Genomic DNA, 22,919 nt, shown 5'->3' with positions numbered 1-22,919 from the left:
AATTATGTACCCAGTCTTGTGGGAGGTCATCTTGGATTCATTTCTTCCTTTTTGTACATTCTTCTCACCCCTTCCTTTGTTTCTAATTAGTCAGTAAATCCCGCTGAGTCTTCCTATCAAACCCCCCTTGAACCTCTCCCGTCTTCATACCAGATTTCTCTGCTTTCATTTAGGTCCTCGTCACACTTTTTCTGAATTACTGTGGAGCCTCCTGTCTCCCTGCTTCCAGACTCAATTCCTGTGGTCAGTCCTGAATAGCATTTTGGAAGGATTTCTATAAAAACGCACTTGTTAATGCTACTCCTTTGCTAGCAACCCTCCAGTGACTCCCTACTTCCTGTTGGAGTAAAGTTTAAACTCCTTTTTAGGGCGTGTAGGGTTCTCAAAACTCTGCCCTTTGCCTGTTGCCATGGTAGCACCTCTTACCCCTCTCCGCTCATCCCTGTTTTCCAGCCAAGTTGAAATGAACTCGGCAGTTTTACCATTTTATGCTTATTATGTCCTGGATGTTCCTCATCCCTGGGGTCCCATTTCCTCCCCTATCTCTCATGATACAGCCTCAGCTCGTCTTCTCAGGAGAAGCCTTTCTAGAACTGTCTCTGCTCTTCCCCAAACACAACTGGTCACGCCATTCCTTGTAGCACCCAGGACTTTCCAGACATCTTTACTAGAGCTTGAAGCAAACATTTATAGTAGGCTAAGCCACAGGGATGATTGTTTTGGGGAGCCCCAACAGGTTGTATATCGGCACTTTTCTGTGGTTAGACTTCTATTTTGTTGCAACTTCTTGACACTTCTTTTTAAATGTATCTTTATTGTTGACACTTTTATTTGATTGTGAGTTAAGAACAGAGACGGAATCGTAACATGCCTCCAGCCTTGAGGATTCCTGCCACAGGACAGTTGCATGAGCTCCGTAGGGGGAACAACACAGCAGGGTGCATTGTGGGAACACAGTTCACTTGAACTGGAAATGTTCATGGGTAATCCTGCAATTCTTTCCTCGATATAGTCATCGGTTCTTGATGGGTTTAAATAAACTAGAATCTCAAGAGTTGAAGGGAGCTGAAGGTTTTTAGTCTAGGAGGTCAATGGATCTGGAATGTTCCTTCCACAGTCTTTGTCAGAATTCTGTTCACAGAGCCAGTTATCAGAGTTCAAACTCTCATTAGAAGAAAATTGTTAGAGAGAGACTTTTGGATATTTGAAGTGACTAGCCTAGGCTGATACACCCATGGACTTAGGAGACAAGGGATGTTATCTGACTCAGCCCTCGCACGTATGGGCAGTGAAGACCCTGGGGTTGGCTCGGGAGGACGAGGATCAGCTTTAATAGGCTGTGAGGGCAATTCCCAAAAGTCTTCGAAATCTGCTGATGTTTTATGGGTGACCGTGTATCCCCATCCCCCGAGTCATTCCTGGTGTTTCTTGCCTTTGGCTCTAGGTTTATTCTTATTACCTGCTTCAGGTTGTTCCCTTCATTTCATCACCTTTGAAGCAATTGGAGCCTAGACGTGTTGTTCTTACGGGAAGCCCTCCTTAGCACCAAACTTCTGAGACTTGCTCAGTTTTAACTGGTTTCTCATTTGGACCCTTTGACCTTGCTCAGCACAGTGCCTAAGCAAGGGACATGAAGCCGACTTGCCTTGGAATAAGGAAACCATTTCAAATGAGAGTGTTTACCCCCCTTCTCAATCCATTTTCAGTTGTCGTTCCTTTTAACCATGTATTATCTTCATCCTACATAGATGGTGCGCCCAGTGCTGGGCTGTACATTATGAAGTATGGAGAATAAATGGTCTGATGCAGCAGGAGAGGTTTAATCTGACAGAGATGCCAAATTCAGTTCTCCGATCTCTTATTAGAGAAAGAGGCAGACATAGCTGCACAGGAGCTTAGGTTTGCCTAAATGACCTCGAGGTGTGATTCCTGTGGGTGGACGCGTCGGGAGGACCGAGCTGAGCCTCTGAGCACAGGCAGCGGGAGCTGCTGCGGGCGGGCGCACCGCCCTCCCGGTTGGGTCAGGCTCGACACGGTGAAATGCATGCGGAGAGGGAAAAGGGCAGTCCAGGCAGTCATTTTGTAAAAGGGAACAAACGTACATATAAATATAAATGTAAAATATAAAATAAAATCAAAATATTAAAAGTTATTCTATATAACAGGAAAAATATGCCTTGCTGAAAGATTGAATATAGGAAATTAAAAAGTAAAAGTCAGGTCTTACCTAAAGCCTGGAAGAATGGTAGTCCTTCCTGCCGGAAGCACTTGGGAAAGGGAAGAGGTTGTATTTTGTTTTGTGGCGGGTGGGTGGGGGCAGGTGGGGAGAAAGATGATGCATCCAACGGGGAGCAGTGCTTCCCAGCAGGTGACCTGAGAAACGCATTTTGCCAGGATGTTAATAGGTGCTGCCTAAAAACAAAGGAAGGAAGGGAGGGAGGAAGGTTAATTGGTGACTTACTTCAAAAATAAATAAGAAAGACAGATATAGGGTTACATATGCTTGAAAGATATCAGGCCAACACAAGTGAACTTAGATTGTCTATTGTAGGACTTCTCAGATCCTCACCTATGAGCATGTTCAAAGCTCAGCAATTTCTGCAGTTATGAGGCAGTGGTCCAGGGAAGTACTACATGGCAGTGGAGTTTTGGGGGGATGGAGTATTTTATGAAATAACGTGGGGTCCTCGGGAGTACATTGAGCTGGACAGTAGGAAAAGTCAGGGGAGAAGGAGCAGCAGACTGTTTTAAAGAGCAGATAATCACCCCTGTCAAAATGATATGAGACAAAATGTTTCTTGTCTCCTACATAATAAATAAATAAGAGGTGTGAAGAAAGTTTGGGAATATATAATGAGGCCTGAGGCTCTTTTAGTATATCTAAAGGTACGTGCAGTGGAGATTCTGGGAGCCCCAGATGATGTCGCTGGAGGCGAGAAAGCCCATGAAAGTGAGATAAACAACTAAAGTTTATAGCTGGATGCATATCGAGTTTTATTAGCTATCAGTTGTCGTTTTTGAAAGCGCGTGAGATCGACTGATTTATGACCAGGCAGAATGACTTGGTGTGCACTTTGGCTTACTCGCTGCCATGTTAGATTTCAGAGCCAGGTTCTATTTTGGTACGACAGCTTTGGCAATTGCCTTGCTTGTCTGTCAAAATGAGCTCCATGTATATCAGAATCATGAGCTCTGTTAAAATCGGTCAAGAAGCATGTTGCTTGTCTGTCAAAGTGAGCTCTGTTAAAATCGATCAAAATGTATGTTGTTGACTTTGAAATATATACACGCACATTAAGAGAGCTTTACTCTTTTAGGATCTGTGCAGTATTTGGATTTAGGGCTGAATATATAGAACCAACCATTTTGTAAACTCATAACCCTATGCAACATGAACTTGGGATAACTGAGGTGGTTATAAGTACCAGAGGATTATTTTTAACTATCCTATAACTCTTTTTTTTTCTGATTTGACTCTTTGGAATAAAAATTGAATTTTTAATTTTTAATTTATTTACTGATATATATATATATATATATATATATACACACACACATATACATATATATATTATTATTTTTATTTTATTTTTTCTTTCCTTGATCTCATCCTGAGGTTTGCTTTGAAGAGCAGAAGACTGTGATAAATGCTCAGTGTATTTCTTATAGGGAAGAGGTGAAAATATCTTCTAAACTGTTTTTGTGTGTGCCTGATTCAATTTGGTTACAGGTGCACTTTTCTCCATGTGAATCATCACACATATTTTACCTGTTATTGTGCAAACATCCACACATCCACGCACACCCCTAGATCATGTAGATAAGGTGTGATTCCATCTTACAAATTACACAAGATTTTTTATTAGGTCTTTTCCCTTTATTGTTAAAAATGGTGAGATAATTATTAATTATATTAAAAATCTATTGATGTATCTAAAACCTCTTTAAATAAATGCTTAAATGTTAGTGGGATAAAACGTTATTAATCTGGAATTGTCTTTTTGCTTCTGTTCCCCCAAATATTTCTTCTTGTTTTCCATCCTATGGTCTTGATTGTGTCCCTTAATTTAGCAAATTTGTGGCACATTGGGCGTGTGCAGTAAAGTGCACTAAGATGTTCAGGCATAGGAATGACTCACACTTCTTCATTAACGTGCTCACGATCTAGTAGTCAGCAAGTGCTGGGGAGGGGTTTATGTGCTTCGATTACACAGCCTGTCCCGGCTTTGCTGATGGGGTCTATGAACAGCAACGAGAGAGAGGAGGGGGGTTCCCTCTGAACAGGCAGTGGGGTTTGCAGATGAAGGGGTGGGTTGTGTAGGACTCATTCAGTGAACCAATTCAACTTCCCTGTTTTGGAAATGAGACTCAGAGATGCCGAGCACACTCCATCAATGTTTCTTCAATAGAAAGTAACATGATATAACGAGGAATCCAGATTCTAGACTGCTTTTGAGATAAGGCTGCCCTGGTGACACTTATGTCCCTTGAGCAAATATTTAACATTCTTGAACCTCAGTTTCCTCTCCCACAAAATGTGGAAATTAATATCTTCCAGATTTGAGAATTAAATTAAAAAACTCGCTCTTACCATTATTAGTTGAGTCATTTCTGTGTGCCAGGTACTCTGGTTAGCATTTTATTTGTTTTAAATTTTTTGTCTTTATTGACTTTTTTTTTTTTATCCTCACCTGAGGACATTTTTCCATTTTTTGTTCAGATAGAGTGAGTGGGAGGGAGAGAGAGAGAGAGAAACATCGACGTGAAAGGACACATTGAGTGGTTGCCACCTGCATGACCCAACCAGGGCTGGGGACAAACTGCAAACGAGGCATGTGCCCTTAGCGGGAACCGAACCCGGGTCTCTCCAGACCGCAGGCCGACGCTCTAAACGCTGAGCCAAACTAGCCAGGGCTTGATTTTTTTTAGAGAGAGAGGAAGGGAGAGGGAAAGAGAGATAGAAGCATCGATGAGAGAGAACATTCATCGGCTGCCTCCTTCATGCCCCGTACTGGGGTTAGAGCCCACAACCTGGGCATGTGGCCCGACCAGGAATCGAACTGACGACCTCTTGGTGCATGGGTCAACCCTCAACCATTGAGCCAAACTGGCCGGGCTGTGGTTAGCATTTTAAATGACTGAACTTGTTTAATGCTCACAAATACAGATATTTGACTGGCAGGCACTATTTTATGGGTAGAAAACAGACCAAGAAAGGTTAAGTATTTTTTCCAAAGTCATGCAACTAGTAGGAGGCGGAGCTAGGGTTTGAGCCTTGAGGATGATGTAATAGGTTCTGAACATCAGTAGACTTTAGATCTCAGTAAATAGCGCCTTTGATTGTTGTTGTGACGGGCTTCCTCTGTCTGCGTTCTCAGACATCCTCCCTTGCCTCCAGATGGAATTCCTTAAAATATCATCTTGATCATTTTTTACTCCTAAAGTCTTCTTTTTGATTTCTGTTAATTAAATACAAACTCTTTATCATGGTATTTAATGTTCTCCATAACTTGGATTCTTTCTTACTTTCAAATGTTATCCATGACTATTTCCCTAAACACCTCTTCTGATGAATTGGTTTATACATGGGATCATCTATGGAAACTATACCTATAGGGCCACTTGGGTAAAGGAAATGAGTACCCTGGCCATGGTGAGATGGCGGAGAGGTGGGGACTAGGGCGAATTGGGGGGTGTCTAAATGCTTCTACTAAGTTCCTGCCAATTGTGTTCAAAGGGAAATCTTTGCTAACTGTTGCTAGATCTTAGGCAATTTTATTTTGCCAATTCTTAAATGTTGTTGACTGATTTAAAAGGATAAGATGAGGGATAATAAGCAGACTATGTTTGTGGGCTGGATCTAGTGCATGAATTGGCATCTTGAGATTTCTTATCTCAAAGCATCTGCAGACTCCTGAATATGACTTGTGCTCTGCCAGCTTTGTACTTTCATTTATACATTTTTTGTGTGTGTGTGTGGTTTTTTGTTTTTTTTTTTTTACTTGGAATGCTCAGTTGCAATCTCATTCTATCAGAAATGTACCCTGTTGGTGAGTGTTCGGTGCAGGAAACACCATGGAGCCTCCCGTGTTCCAGTCTGGAGCCTCCTCTGAGCATCTGTGCTGCGCGCTGTCTGTGCCTCTGCGTTGATTCTTTTTTTTTTTTTTATCCTCACCCGAGACATTTTTCCATTTTTTGCACAGATAGAGTGGGAGGGAGAGAGAGGAAGAGAGAGAGAGAGAGAGAGAGAAACATCGATGTGAAAGGGACACATCGAGTGGCTGCCACCCGCACGACCAAGCAGGGCCGGGGACAAACTGCAACCGAGGTACATGCCCTTAGCGGGAACCGAACCTGGGTCTCTCCGGACCGCAGGCCAATGCTCTAACCGCTGAGCCAAACCGGCCAGGGCTGCGTTGATTCTTACAAGGTCCTTTGTCACATCATTATTCCTGTTTGTGTCTTATACCTGCTCTTTAACTGTACAGTTTTTGAGAACCGTGACTGCATATAGCGGATTGTATATTTTATAACTGTAATCTTTGTCATGGGATAGTATACATAACTTCAGTACAAAATCAAATAGTTGAATGAATGAAACAATGTATCTGAAAGCATTTTGGTAAAAACAACAACAACAACAAAACTTTTGCATATATGTGAGAGAATAGCTAAGGTTTTAGTTCATTAATCATGGAGGGATATTATATTACTTATAGAAATAAAGCCTGAAGAAGCCTGGGAAAATGGCTGGTCATTCCAGATGACTTACTGCAAAAATCACATGGTCTATTTGATATATTTTATTTTATTTTATTATTTATTTTTTTATCCTCACCCGAGGACATTTTTCCATTTTTTGTTCAGGTAGAGTGGGAGGGAGAGAGAGGAACAGAGAGAGAGAGAGAAATATCGATGTGAAAGGGACACATCGAGTGGCTGCCACCCGCATGACTGACCAGGGCCGGGGACAAACTGCAACCGAGGTACATGCCCTTAGCGGGAACCGAACCCGGGTCTCTCAGGACCGCAGGCCGATGCTCTAACCGCTGAGCCAAACTGGCCAGGGCAATATATATTTTATTTTTAAATCTGTTTCCCTTGAGGGTTTTTACATCATACACATTCAGTGAGGTTAGGAATATTTGTAGGTATAATTGCTTTGGATGTGCTGAAGGGAAAAACTCTTTTAAAACACTTCGGAATTTTAGTTGGTTGTTTATTTCTCTCCGTTTCAGATTGATTAGGTGACTGTTTTAAGATCTTAAGCTTACCTTATAATGATTCTAACTTCTCAAATTGGTTAGAGTAAATAAGAATTTAAAAGTATTCTCAGTCCAGCTGGTGTGGCTCAGTGGTTGAGTGTTGACCCATACACCAAGAAGTCGCTGGTTTGACTCCCGGTCAGGGCACATGCCCAGGTTGTGGGACTGGTCCCCAGTGGGGGGCATGCAGAAGGTGGCCAGCCAATGTTCTCTCTCATCGATGTCTCTATCTCTCTCCATTTCCCTTCCACTCTTCCTAAAATCAATATAGATAAATTATTTTTAAAAAACATATTCTCAGAGCAATTATTTGAAAGGTCTCACATTTAATCCTAGGTTATGAGTGCAGACAGACAGAAAACAAACAAAGCAGGGAGCTGTCGGAGGGTCAACACATCAGATCATTTTACTGTTTAGTAATTTCTGTGTGCAAGACAGCATACACCTATATCTAGATCTTTCTTGTGGGAGTTATATACACATACAGCGTATTTTGAACGTCTCAAACATCTCTTTATTCTAAGGAATAACAAAGCACATTCATCTACATCACATTATGAAAAGAGGAAAGGTTCCCGACATCTGTTGCAAATATTAATGCAGAGATGTTTGAGCTGGGCAGCCTATAATATATCCTTTGTACTGCATGGGATATCATGCATGTGGCGGTTTGTCTGTGTGCTGTAACAAGCTCCCTTTCTGATTGGGATTTGCAAATGTTTCCAGGGGGCTGACCACACTTGTTAAAACAAGGGGAAATTCCTCTCAGATGAAAGAGTATATTACCTTTAGGACTAGTGGGATTATGGACTAAGCCCTTAGAAGTGAACTGTGAGAAATGACGATGACTTTGAGAGGATAAATAAATGAGGGCATCCATTGCCCAGCAATACTTTTGTGTTCAAATGGATTTGGGTCCAGCAATCTTGTGATGTTTTTCTTATCAGTAAAAATGCCATCACTTTTCATTCTTCAATGCTGCAAAGTTTAAGATAAAAGAAAATAAGTCTCCTCCTTGAGTCAGCAGCATTTATTAAACTCTACTGTATTTTGGTCACTGTTGGCTCTAGGAATAAAATAAAAAGTAAATGAGAAACTGCCAGTAGAATGAAACAAATGTCTTAACAATTGTAATACCAGAAGATGATTGTTATAATTGAGGCAGATACATAAGGGGAAGAAATCTTCACTTCCTTGGAGAAGTCACAGGAGCTCGGTCTTTAAAGATACATGGAGATGTTCTTGGGAAATGAGTACGGGAGGACAATGCTGGCTGAGGAACATAGGTCTGGTTCATAGAACGGCTGGTAGTTTGGTGGGGTCAGTGAGGTGGCAGGGGAGAGACGATGTGGACTCAGAATACAATGGGCATTGTATCTGTGAAAAATTGTGAAATTTTATCCTGGAGGGAATATTCTCACTGCCTTTGACTGGCTTGTTTAGATCAATGATTCAACACTCTGTTGGGTAGTAAAAGAGGAGGACTAACTTAGTGTGCCATTTTGATGACTGTCTTACTAAGTGCCAAATATTGATTTGAAATTTAATATGTACCCTTTTTGGGGTAAATTGCATCATTATCTGCCATCTGAAGACTCTGAGGCTTGGAGAGGGTAAGTACCTGTCCCAAAGGCACCTGTCCAATGAGCAGCAAAGCCAGGCTCAAGCTCAGAAAGTCTGGCTCCAGGGCCTATACACTTGAACTTCTGGCATGCCGCCTCTCCAGACAGGTCTGTTCCCTCACATCCTTGTTGAATACAGTAGACTGTATTGTTTAGGGACAAGTCACTGACCCTTGCCAGTGAATCCAGACCTTTTAAAGGCTAAATGGATCTGATGGTTAATTGTCACATGTTTAGACAGAATGCTGTCTTCTTTAGTTATAACACTTGAAATGAGAACATATTCAGGCCAATCCTCATTGTTTTCCCAGATATTAACAACTGAAGCTGGAAAGAGAGAATCACTTTTATTCTTTGGCCAGTGGCTGTGAGGATGTGACTTTAGAGCTGTCAGTGATCATGTCCCCAGCAGGCAGAGAAGCTGAGAGCAGGGACCCAAATTGCAGAGAGGTGCAGAGCTGAGATTTGGAGAGGGAAGGGACCGACTGTGCTCTGTGCCCGAGTCCTTGTCATGCCGAGTTGAGAAGACCCTCTGCCTTTTTAATACCTGACTGTATTAAATCATTAAGCATCCCTCTTTTGACTGAGCTACTTAGAGAGAGTTAGGCTTCTCATAGAAGCAATTCTGAACATAGGACAACATACATTTCTCATCCTTAGAATAGTTCAGTTCTTAAAATGTAAATGCTCGTTGCATGAATTGTTATAGTACTACTGCTACTAATACCTAAATGAAATATCAAATGACTCTACTCCAAACTATCTTCTTTATTTGATTTTATACATTTAACTTTTTGTGTTTTGGCATTTAACCATCCAACATTCAGTGTTATTTTTGTAATCCATGACAAGTGACAACGTGAAAGAAAGATAATGGATATATAATTCAGAGAGGGGAGGAGGGTGTCAATGGGGAAAAAAGGAGAAACATTTGTAACAAACATAAATTAATAAAATAAATAAAGTAACATAAAAAAAAGAAAGTTGTTCTTGTAAAATGACATATGAACCTTCTTTAAGTTATGAGCCTCTTTGAGAATCTCTAGAAAATTTAAGTTGGTAGATGAATTAGGCTTTAGGGTGTTGAGAAATTTTAGGAGACCTTTATTTGGGCATGATATTAAAAAAATATGTAATAACTGCAATGCATGAGTTTTGACCAATCAGAATGGATACTGGCCTTGAGCAACTGGAATGTGGTCCTACTGGTGTGATGGGTATTTGCAGAACAGAGGTCAGTCTTCTTTTTAGGTTCTAACCCTCCCTTGAAACATTATCTTCCTCCTTTGTCCATCCCTGTCTTCCCCCATTATCCTGACAACACCCACCGCACACCCACACACACATGCTTCATTGACTCAAGGGGGCAGTCTGGATTTTTACTGAAAGCAGAATTGGGCCCATGGGCTTAACAAACATGTTTTTCCTATTAAGGTGAGGGAGGCTTGTTTTAAAATTCAAACAAGGTCTCTGTTTTGTATGACTATCATTTGACTATTTTCTGACATTTTAATAACCTTTATTTATGGAATTCTTTTCATATTACAACTTCGTCTATGTCTTTCAAGAAAACAATTTCTGTGGTTCAAAAGAAAACCCATTTGACCTCAGTAACACGTCTTCCCACTGGGAGTTCAAAGTGTTTTGGCCTTTGTCCTTCACGTTTGAAAGTGCTGCTGTGTTGATTTTAGGTTCTGTCCTTGGCCCACTGGCTGGCGGAAAACTTATGCATGGATTGTCAAAGGTAGGGGTGACTTGGATGTCTCAACTTTGACCCTGGGACCAAGCAGCCCCCACATTGAAGGCCAGTTTAGTGAATAATTAGTGACTAATGGATTCTCTGTGTAATTCTTCAGCTATTACATCAACATGTAGCTCAGAACCTCATGCTCTTTCCCATAAATCCCGTACTAGCCTTGACTGGTAGTCATTATAGAGAATTTTAACATATGCGTGATTATGATAACAGGGTGGAAGCCCAGCCAAGATTTTGAGGGATGACCTGAACGTGGAGGGGCACTCCTTTTGGGCACAGAATGAGGCAACTCATTGGGTACTGTGGTGAAAAAAGATCTTGAAACAGGGAGTTGAAAAAGATACTATAGGCAAGACAAGAATAAAATTGCAAAAATATATAGACCAACCAACGTGGTCGAGAGTAAACGGGACACTTCCCTATAAGGCAGTCATTAGGTTTATAGGAAAGCTAGAATTCTGCACTTCCTATTAACAGACCTCCCCAAGGTTGAGATCTGTGCTATCCAAGATGATGGAGGAAGAGACCAAGTCAGTGGAGGCTTTGATGAAAGCCAGTAAATCACTTACACTGATTCCCAGACTCCCACGAAGGGAGGAAGAACAGGAAAGTTTTCTGACTATGGGGCAGTCCAGCAGAGTTACAACATTTATTCTTCTATTATAATCTAGTGACAAGAACTTAGTGAAATCTAGAAACCATGCGAGCCACTTGAATAGAAAAGAAATTCAGACCGCCCTATAAATCCAGCATCATATGAAAATACCATGTAAAAGACAACAAAATAGGGCCTTTGTTCGCACAGATTCCGCTGTGATAGTCAGCCAGCACATGGGAAATGGGGTCATCAGCAGGGAGGTTACAGCCCTCACTAGTGTGTCGCAATGAGTCCTCAGAACTTGCAGTTTTCTCTACATATGTTTGTGTTTTCAAGTGGCTCCAGGGATAAAAATTATTTGCATTACTTTTTCCTTCATTAGAGGCATTAAGGTTTGCAGAAGTAGGAAAATATGAATTATGAGTAGAAAGGTACACATTTTTTCCCCATGAGGCTGGACTTATGAGCCACCCTGTAAAATTTATAGTTAACTGTCATTGAGAAACTAGGGACCTAATAGGTGTGTGTGTGGGGGGAGAGAGGTTGAAACTTAAAATTAAAACATTTTATGAATCAGGCAGTTTGTACTTCACATGTTTACATCCTGGTGGGGTACGATGTTACGCTGAGCTTTAGGACCAGCCACGTATGGCCCACGGGCCAAATCCAGCCTGCCTTCTGCTTTTGCCAATAAAGTTTCATTGGAGAAAGCCACACTCACTGTTTCCATGTTGTCCGTCTAGGGTACTTTCCCAGAACGGGGACAGAGCTGAGGAATTTCTATAAAACCAAAGGGCCTGCAAGTCTAAACTATTTACTGTCTGTCCATTTTCAGAAAAATTTTGCCGATACATGCTTTGGAGGCTGCGACACTTAGAGGTACTCCTAAAGACTTTTCCTGCTTAGGGATACCACAGTGAGTAGATTCCTGTGCTTTTTAGGAAGTATTCAAGTTGAGGTGAGCTTCAGTGGGAGGTTTGAAGGCCGCAAGAAGGGAAGTCAGCATATGCGAATGGTGTCTGTGGAAGGTCATCCCGTCTCACTGACTGGGGTGTGCCAGGCTCTGACTTGTTTTCCAACCAGCTGGCAATTCTTACCCTTCATCCCCGTCATGTGACACTTTAGCCACCTGGTCCCAGCAGCACTGAGGGCCCCCCAAAGTGAAGGGCTCAGGCTGATTAGCCCAATTTGTCACACTCCAGGATTTGGTTGTGAGAAGTCATACAACATTGTGACATTGTGAAAAACAGGCCCTTCTTGCACAGAGCATTATGTGATAAAATACTTGCCATGTGATGTGTACAAAAGGCAAGTTCTGTAACTGGAAGGATTAAGAGTCACCAGCTGGTGTCATGAGCCAAGAATTCCCAAGGATGTGGGATTTGAGGTGGGCTCTGAGGAATGGGTAAAATGCTGATAGATGGTGAGGGGTAGGACATGCTCCCCCGTGGAACCGGTGGAGGTTTTCTCTTCGCTGCTGAGAGCAGAGCTGAGCGACAGCTGGTTGACTTCCTGCAGAGAACGGCCTTTGTACACAGGAGCTGAAGACATGGCCCAGGGCTTTAATGCTCCAGGATTAAACTATCTCAGCCCTTACACAGTGTCTCTCAGCACACTTCTCACTGTTGTTCATTCAGGAATTTTTATTTGTCTTATCTAATTTCTCCCCGGTGCTATCACAATGGAAAGCCACAGGAAATATTTTGCAACTTACACATTGAAAAAGAAAGAAATGCTTATACGTAAATCCATTTAAATGGAATTCACATGGAATGAATTTAGGAGAAACAGCAATAAACTTACTTTCGAAGTAGGGGAAATTGAGGTATGAGAACAATTTCCCAGAGTGACAATTAGCATCAGGTTAGTGATTGAATTCAAATCTGTTAACTTTGAGTGCACTGCACTGGTGTGAGGTCAGTAGGCACAGATGAGGCTTTACTGTGTTAACATATTTGTTATTTGTTTTTCTTTTTAGTTGGTAGAGAGTCACTTCCTTGGGTTCCAGAAGACTGAGGTGACTATAATTCCTGCTTTTCTGGGACAGTTCTGGTCTACATCTATTACCCGAGTATAATTAATATAGAGTATCCTTCAACACTCTCTGAACTGTCTCAGTTGGGGTGATAAATTATAGGATCACCCTACCAAGGGTCTTTCGTGTCTTCTTCCTAGAACCTCTTGGACTTCCTTACAAACCAGCAACCAGGGGGTTAATGGCAATGCAGCTAGGACCTCCTGAATGGAGCTGTGGCCCAGCACTAAGGCTGGTGTCCCTGGTCTAATCACTTAGTAAATATTTGACAGTCACCTCTGTAGGTGTGGCCTTTTCCTGAGTTATTCAATGGAACACTAATCTAGGCACTGCTGTGAAGAGATTTTGCGAAGGTAATGAAGGTCCTAAGTAGGTTGTAGACCTTCAGATGGGGAGCCTAACCTTGGTGAGCCAAACCCAGTCTGGTAACCCTTAAAAAGAGACTGGACTTTTCTGGAAGAAAGAGACTTGAATCACAAGAGAGTGGACACAATGGAGATTTGTTTTTTATTTTTTGCTTTGCCGAGGGACGATACGCTGTGACGAGGAATGTGAGTGGTCTCTAAGAGTTCAACCCCACCCCCAGCAGTCAGCCAACAAAGAAACAGGGGCCTCCGTCCTACAATTACAAGGAACTGCTTTCTTTCAACCATCTGAATGGAACTTAGGAGTGATTGCTCCAGTCTGTAACTCAGTCTGTCTGACACCTGAATTTCAGCTTCTGAGACCCTGGGTAGAGAATCCAGCCACACCGTACCTGGAGTTCTGACCTACAGAAGTTTGAGATACTAACTTCTTGTTTAAAGCTACTCAGTTGGTGGTAGTTTGTTACACAGCATGAGAAAACTACTATATCCACAGTCCAGCTTGGACTCCTTTCTTATCCGCCCATAAGCTCCTATTCTTGACTGTCACTGGTCTCATTTGGTTTCTAATTATATATCAAGTTATTTGTGGGTTAAATAGTATATCCCGAATATTCAAGTCCACTGGGAACTTCAGAATGTGACCTTATTTGGAAATAAGGCCTTTGCAGATGTTATTAACTAAGGTTCTTGAAGTGGAATCATTTGCATTTAGGGTGGGCTCTCAATACAATATCTGCTGTCCTTCCAAGAAGAGAGGAGGACAAAGACACACAGCGGAGACTATGTAAAGATGGAGTCAGAGAATGAGGGAGCGAATACAAGCCAATTAACGCCAGAAACTGAAGAAACTTTAAATGGAGCTGGGGCCTGCCAACGTCTTGATTTCAAATGTCTGGCCTCCTCCAGGACTGTGAAAGAATACATTTCCGTTGCTTTAAGGTACCTAGTTTACGTTACTTTATTATGACAGCATTAGGAAACTAACACAAGATATATGATTTATAAAAAATTTTGGACTCTCTCTGTCCAGCCCCTTGAGCTGAGAGATGTGTCTGTTTTCGCTCAGCATGGTGTCTTTCCCAGGGCTTGGCACAGAGTAGGTGCTCAATACATAAATCATCATCGAATTAATGAGTATGAGTATAGGGATGTAAAAATGACTGAGAGCTTTGCCCGACCTCTGACTAGGTAATTTCAGCACACTGGGAAGTAAATATCTGAGCAGAAATATGCAGCATGGGTCCAATTTTGAAGTTAGCGTGTTTGGGGGCCACGGCCCTACTTCGACCACAGAAACAGCAATGTTTTTGTATTATTCTTATTCAGGGCCAGACATGGATTTTGACAATAAACTTAGCTTCAGTTCTGGATATCTAAGGCAATGTGGACTATTTTGAGCACACTTGCACTAGCCCAGTCGTAGTCAGACTCTGGGGCCATTGAACTCAACAGAAACTGGCCCTAAGTAATATAAGCAATAAAAGAAAACTATGGGTATACACTGAATTCCACAAAATCGAAGGAAGAATTGAATAGCTGGATGTCTGGACGGGCAGGAACCAAGGCCGCTAGGATTCCTTGGGTGTCTTAGAAAGAGGCTCTCTGGGCCACCTCTGTAGGGCTTTGCCACTGGGTGATTCAGCTCCAGCCGCCTTTTATATGTCCGAGTGAAAGATTACATTTCCCAGGATAGTGGGTCTGATTGGCTAACGCCCCTGTGATTGCAGTCCCATTAAAGCAAGTGAGGTAAGAGATTTCCACAGATAAAAACGGGACTGTGACCAAAAGACAGAGATGAGATGCTGGGCAGACAACCAAAATAATGGGCTCTAAACTCGTCTTCCGCTCACCCTCACACCACGGTGAACGGACCAGAGGGTGTGCCCTCATTGCTGCCTTCCCAGAATCCACCTTTCCTCCTGGAATCAGTGTTCTCTTTCCCTTGGGAAACCCTCTCTCTCTATCCATTTGGAGCTCCAGGGACGCACGGGGGACTCTAGACAGGCCAATTCAAACCAGAGTTTCAAGTCTGTGTTTTCCCTTGCGCATATTAGAAGAAAAATACTTTTTTTTTCCCCCTTAAAGGTTGCTAAGAATACAGACTATAACCCTTGAAGGTCTTACTTCCATACAAAGGAAAGAGCCCGGCTGAGAGTGGAGCCCACACAGGGGAAGGAGGACAGCAAGACGGAACCAAGATCATGTCATCTGTGTCTCAAATCGGACCCAAGTTCTGGACCTTTTAGTTGAGTGAGCCTTCCTCCCTTCTTCCCTCTCTCCCTTCCTCCTTCTCCTCTGCTCTTCCTCCTCCTCCTTTTCTTTTGGCTTGAGCAAGTTTAAACTGTAGTTTCTGTTACTTGCAACCAAAAGAATTCTGACTAAGTTGGAGGGAGGGAGAGACAATTCCATCCGAAACAGTGAGGACAGCAGAGCCTCTGACTGGCCCCCGCGCATGCGGGTTTACTGCAGTGGGCACAGAGCACTGTCTTCTGCCTTCTGTCCAGAGGCCACCTGGTGTGTCTGGTGTTCATACTTCCCCTCCCCACCCCCCAACTCTGATGGACTGTGTCAGATCTCTGGTGTCCTCCGCTACGGCCCCTTGAACTGCCTTCCCAATCCTCCTGTGCTTTGACAGTCACTCTCACCATCTCAGAAGTTGCGAATGTTTCTCACTGTTGCTCTGAAGCGTGGGAATTGTGCAGAGAGGTGACATCTGTCAGCACACACAGCAGCGCTGTGAGAAGGGCTGGCCAAGTGGGCGAGGCCCCTGCACCGCTTCCCTGAGGGTGCTGAGCTGTGCGAGGGTCTGCTTCCCCGCTGCTGTGAAGAAGCCAGCGCAGAGGTGCGTGCTGGCCCCATGTGCTGCCCCATGTGCTGCCCCATGTGCTGGGTCATGTGCTGGCCCCATGTGCTGACCCCATGTGCTGACCCCATGTGCTGGCCCGTGTGCTGGCCCGTGTGCTGGGCCCGTGTACTGGGCCCGTGTGCTGGCCCCATGTGCTGACCCCATGTGCTGGCCCCATGTGCTGGCCCCATGTGCTGCCCCATGTGCTGCCCCATGTGCTGGGTCATGTGCTGGCCCCATGTGCTGGCCCCATGTGCTGGCCCCATGTGCTGGCCCCATGTGCTGGCCCCATGTGCTGCCCCATGTGCTGCCCCATGTGCTGGCCCCATGTGCTGACCCCATGTGCTGGCCCGTGTGCTGGCCCGTGTGCTGGGCCCGTGTACTGGGCCCGTGTGCTGGCCCCATGTGCTGGCCCGTGTGCTGACCCCATGTGCTGGGTCGTGTACTGGCCCCATGTGCTGACCCCATGTGCTGACCCCATGTGCTGGGTCGTGTGCTGGCCCCATGTGCTGACCCCATGTGCTGGGTCGTGTGCTGGCCCGTGTGCTGGCCCGTGTGCTGGCCCAGTGTACTGGCCCGTGTGCTGGCCCCGATGCTGGCCCGTGTGCTGGCCCCATGTGGCCCGTGTGCTGGCCCGTGTGCTGGCCCAGTATGCTGGCCTGTGTACTGGCCCCATGTGGCCCGTGTGCTGGCCCCGTGTGCTGGCCCGTATGCTGTCCCGTGTGCTGGCGGCACCTGCCCCAAGCAGCTGGGATCGCACGGAGGGCTTTTGTGAGGAAGCACAGCCATCCATTCGTTTTGCTGCCGTTCCCAGCCTGTGTTCAGAAACACAGTTTGCCAAGCTAAGCCGAGGATCTGAGCCATGGCTGAACGAGGAAAGCAAAAGTTAAGAGAGGGCTTCCCAGGGCTTCCTTGTTTATCCTGGAACCGGGCTGTTGGCATGGATGTAATTTTCTGCCCACCTCTGACGGCTGCTGAGCCACTGTTGGAGGGATTGGTGACGAGTGGAGCGAAGCTGTTTGAGGATGATGTAGAGCATCATCTGTATGGACCTCGTGCGTTATCTCAGCAGACAGGTCCTTTCCAATTCCATTCCCATGAGTGGGGCTGCTGTCCTTTCTGCATCTGTGGAGTGGGTGTCTGTCCCGGCTCTGCCCTGGTCATGGTTTGTATTATGATCAGTCCCTTGTCTGAACTGATAGAGGATTTTGTCTTTATGCCCAAATGACAGCAGCTGCTTTTTCACTCAAGAGAAAGGTCTACATGTCTATCGGCAAGTTGCTGAATCTCTCTGAAGAAACACTGCAGTTGTAAACAGCAGGCTCCCCGGCAGTCACTTACTGATAACTCACACACTTCCTCTCGCAGAAGGTCTTCTGGCCGAGCTCCTGGGAAGAGCGTGCAGGGCGCTTGGAGAACAAGGAGAAAGTTCAGAGGTGACATCAGAGAAGGAGGAGAATGCTTTGGGGAAAGGCAATGAGAGTTAGCCAGGTGAAAAAATACAGCAAAAACATTACAGACAAAGGGAGTGACATTCCTGGGCCTGTTAGAAGAATCCTTCTGAAGAATTCAAGATGCAGCAGAAAACTCCTTGAGACATTTTCTCATTAATAATATTAGAAATTGGTCTTACATTTCCCATGAAATCTTGCTATCACTTGGACACTCGAAAGCAAATCAAGAAGAAAACGTTGTCCTGTGTAGAGCAGACAAGTTTACCCTCCACGTGAGGAGAGAACAGCCTCCCAGCTCCGGGGATGTGCACACAGACTCGTGCTCAGTGAAAGCCACCGCCCTTCAGCCCTGCATCACATGCAGAGGAGAGGTGCCGGACCACCATCTCCCAGACTGTGAATCCTGGAAATCACTTCACGTGTCTGAGTACATCTCACTTGTGCAATGGAGCTGATCTGTGGTATTGGCTGCGTTTTTGCCTGGGCTAAATGAGAAGTGACATTTAACGTACTTATTGTTTCTATAGAAAGAATAGAAGTGCACCACGTAACCCTTAAATAAAATAGTAAAAAAGAATCTGAAGGAGAGCATAGGAAATGCTATAAAGCAGACAAAAGTAGAATTTATGAATTCAACAGGAAAAAGTTGACAGTAAATTCAAGACCTTTTTATATTGAAGAAAAAAAGGTCAGTATTCAAGTATAACACGAACGAGATAAAAGACAACATGCAGGATTATATATTAAGTGCTTTCAAATACTTATACACTTTGATCCAGGATTTTCACTTCTAGAAAATTTTCATGAGGAAATAATCACAGAAGTGCATAAAGATCCACAAATATCAGTATCACTTATTTTAGAAAAACTATAGAAACTGCATCCATTAATATGTGATTGATAAATTATGATAAATTATGTATTTCCTTTAAAAAACTATGGTAGAGTCAAATAATCAAAATCTATGAAGAATATGGATATAGGAATATACTTATAATAAAGTATAAAACTAGGCTAAAAAGGTGTACACTTAGATACTAATTTGAGTTTTTAAAATTTTTATTAATTTATTTTTGTACAGAAACTTCTCCTTTTTCCCCCGATGACACCCTCCTCCTGACTTGTTGTCTATGTCCATTGGTTATGCATATATGCATGTAAGTTCTTTGGTTTAATGTATGTGAATTCATAGGCCGAGGGATGGGTGTGGGGTTAATGACGTAGCCCATGATATTAGATACAGTGGAGTGAGAGAATTGAATAGTACGTTTGATTTTCTTCTGTATACATAGTCCTTAAAATTGTTTTTTTCTTTATTGATTTTATAGAGAGAGGAAGGAAGAGGGAGAGAGAGATAGAAACATCAATGAGAGAGAACATTGATTGGCTGCCTCCTGCATGCCCCTCCCTGGGAATTTGGCCCACAACCTGGGCATGTGCCCTGAACGGGAATCGAACCTGCATGGGTCAGCACTCAACCACTGAGCCACACCAGCGGGGCTGTATACATATTTATTAATTAAATAAATAACTGAAAATTGCCCTCCCTCCCTCTCCTTCTCCTGTAAGACACTCTGTTGAACTGAGTCAAGTCCAAGGATTGTTCTACAAACACATGTTGGCATGAAGAAACTTCTGTAGAGAAATATAATTGTCTTAAAAACTCACAAGGAGCTACATCAGGGGCGGGAAGTGAGAGATGAGAGTGTCCATCGTTCCCACTCAAGCCTCTTCTCACACCCATTTCATTCCTTTCGCACCTGCAGCAGGTGGGCCATCCACCACCACAATTGCCTCACAGCTGCCCACTCCCTAGACTCACCTTAATCGCATCTTTTCTTTCTTGGCCTGGCAGAGTGAAATCATGTCAGTATGAACTTAAACGGACCTTGCATGCATCACTGGGTATGGTTTTAAAGCCAGCTGCCTATTTTAAGTCTCTGCTCACGTCAGACATTTGAATGGAAAATTAGGTCCATTGAGCAGTTTCCTGAAGAAGCAGGCAGAGGAAAAGATGCAGTTTCTAAAGTTGCAGAAAATGTATACCACGGGTTCATTTCTCTTTATGTTGTCTGATTTCTTGAATGGGTTATCATTTCACACTTCTAAGTTTCTTTTTGAAATTTTTTTCATTTATTATTATTCAAGAATTATTTTTCTTTATTTATTTTAGAGAGAGAGGGAGGGAGAGAGAGATAGAAACATCGATGAGAGAGAACATTGATTGGCCGCCTCCTGTATGCCCCCCCACTGGTGATTGGGCCCACAACCTGGGCATGTGCCCTGACTGGGAATCGAGCCAGCGACCTCTTGGTGCATGGGTCAATGCTCAACCACTGGGCCACACCAACTGAGCAGTTTCTTTCTTTTTAAAATTTCTTATCAATGTAATATTGCCTTGTACCCAATAGCAGGTGAGTGTAGGAGAGGGATCAGTGTGGGGCTGAGATTGAGTTCTTGGGACATCTTGAGGAAAGTCCTTCATGTTCTGTTCCGCCAGGCATGGTCTTCTGTCAGAGGGGTTTATTTGCATGGATTCTCTCTCGGGTGTTCTGGAAGGAGTAATTCAGCAATGTCTAGAGGCAACATGAGCGATTCTGTAAACAAGGCTCTGGGAGTCTGTATTTTCTCTCTCAGAAGGATTTATTGCTTCAGCATTCGAGCTTGCGTGCATTGTGTGTGCAGAGCTGGAAGTGAGGTTCCTGGTTCAAGACAGGAATTTATTTCTTGAACAAACACATATGTAGTGCTAGTATATGCCAAGCACCATTCTAAGCTCTTTACACATTTTAACTCATTTAATCCTGCAATAACCTTATGGAATAGGCATGCTTATTATTTTTATTTCATAAGGTAAGTGATTTGACCCCAAATCTTGTACCTGCTGAATGGTAAAACCAGGTTGTAAACTCAGGCTACCTGTCTTGAGAGTTCATGTTTTTAACTGTGATTTATGCTGCTTCTAAGGAATGTTTGAGGACCGAAAGTCACGGCCATTATGTGTCGTTGAGGTTGGTTGGTTGTAGATCTCGTCTTGCTGATGTTGTTCTACTTCCTGATTGCTAGCCCATGTTTATCCCACGAGGGAAAGTGATTCTTGAACTCAACTTTTCAAGGGTGATTATTGCTCTTCACTGGCTTCCGTGAGCCGACAGAACCCTTGCCGTTCCGTGGACTTGAACGTATTTGAACACACAGGTTGCAAACTGCCAACGAGGGGAGAGGGAAGGTCCTCTTCTTACAGATGAGTAATCTCAGGATGAATCTGTCCACCAGGCGGTTCAGAGCACTTAGGAGAATCTCTAAGGCGATAAGTTGTTTTGAGGGTTTTAAATCCACGAGCCCAGCAAATTCCTCAGTGTGCTGATGGACAAGATTTGCTTGACTGGTCCTTTCCAAATGTAACACTATCATTTTGAGCCTCCGTGGAATTAGCTTGGCTGTCAATGACATTTGGCATTTGATCAGAATTAATGTAATGCTGCTGAACTTTCAGATCACATTCGTTAATTTTCAAAATGCCGCTGTTATACCTAACATAAAACTCGGGCCATTACTGATTTTTTTTTTTTTCTTTCTTCAAACATGTAATGCAAGTTGAAGTACCTGCTTTTTTTCAATCTAATAAAAGAAAAATCTTGAAATGTATGGCATCATCAAGCCATCTCATTTCTTTCTGAATGCATACATAAAATTAAATGCCATCAACCTTATAATTGACTGCAGGGATCAGAATAAGGCAATCTCCTTGAAATAACTGCTATCTGAAAGAGCTGTAATAAAACTTGTGAACATCCTCCCTGTCGTCCGCAAGTGACTTAGTGTGATAGTCTTCCAGTCTGGGCAGCACTTCACAATCGGCTGTTCTTTAACGAACTCCCTGCAAACAACTGAACACCCCTCATTCAGTAATTAATTCCACAACCCATTGAAGGGGCAGATGCATATCATCACCTTGATAAGCCAAAGGAAAAATTGCTAAACCTGAAAAGTGGTTCTTAGAGTTTTAAAGCAAAAACAATGCACGTTCAAGGCCACGTTAAAAGTCAAACAGCGGAGGCGAGAAAACTAAGAGATGTGTAGAAAGGCCTGCGGACAATGGACAACGCTTCCTAGTTTCTTGTTTCAGTCCCTAGGTAATTATAGAAGGGCTTTATCCAGATTCCTCAGTGTCTTTTTATTTTTTTGGAAGAGCTGGTTTGTGTAGGATGCTTACGAAGACACATCAAGAGGTTTCAGGTGGATTGACAAGAGGGGCGTACGCTGCTGCTGCGGTAACACCTCGTTCAGGCACTCCCTGTGCAGAGTAGCTAAAAGGGCCATCACCCCTCTCCTGCCTTTTCTCCTCACTCTCTGCAGCCCCACATCTGAGCAGCCACGGAGGCTGTGCAATCAGCCCGGGGCCGTCGGGCTTCCGCTCTGGGGTGCCAGCCTGTTCCTGCCTGCCTGTCCATCTCCCCCTGCATCTCATCCTTGCTGAACATCTCTCTAAACCATTGATTTCTTGTATTAACCCACTTCTGTTTGAAGCACCTAAAATATTTTCTATTTCCCCGAATGAATCCTGAGTTTAATTCCAGCAGATCTTAGAAAACGAATAACATTATTTTATCATAGTGATGTCACGTAGGCACCATCCTTCCACGGGTGAGTCCTTTTAGAAGGGATGTGCTCAAAGCACTTTAGAAGTTGTTACTAAGCCCGGCCGGTGTGGGTTAGGGGACTGAGTGTTGTCCCAGGGAGAGAGAGGTCCCCGTTTTATTGCAAGTCAGGGCACATGCCCAGGTTGCAGGCTCCATCCCCAGTGGGGGACGTGCAGGAGGCAGCCAATCGATGTTTGTTTCTCACATCAATGTTTCTATCTCTCTCTCCCTTCCTCTCTCTCTCTAAGAAAAAATCAATAAAAACATATTAAAAAAAAAGTTGTTACCAAGCAATAACGAATCAATTTAATTTACTCATTAAACATTTATTGA

Source organism: Molossus molossus, unplaced genomic scaffold (assembly GCF_014108415.1).
Source record: "Molossus molossus isolate mMolMol1 unplaced genomic scaffold, mMolMol1.p scaffold_m16_p_11, whole genome shotgun sequence".
Classification (NCBI taxonomy): domain Eukaryota; kingdom Metazoa; phylum Chordata; class Mammalia; order Chiroptera; family Molossidae; genus Molossus; species Molossus molossus.
This window is presented reverse-complemented; position numbering follows the sequence as displayed.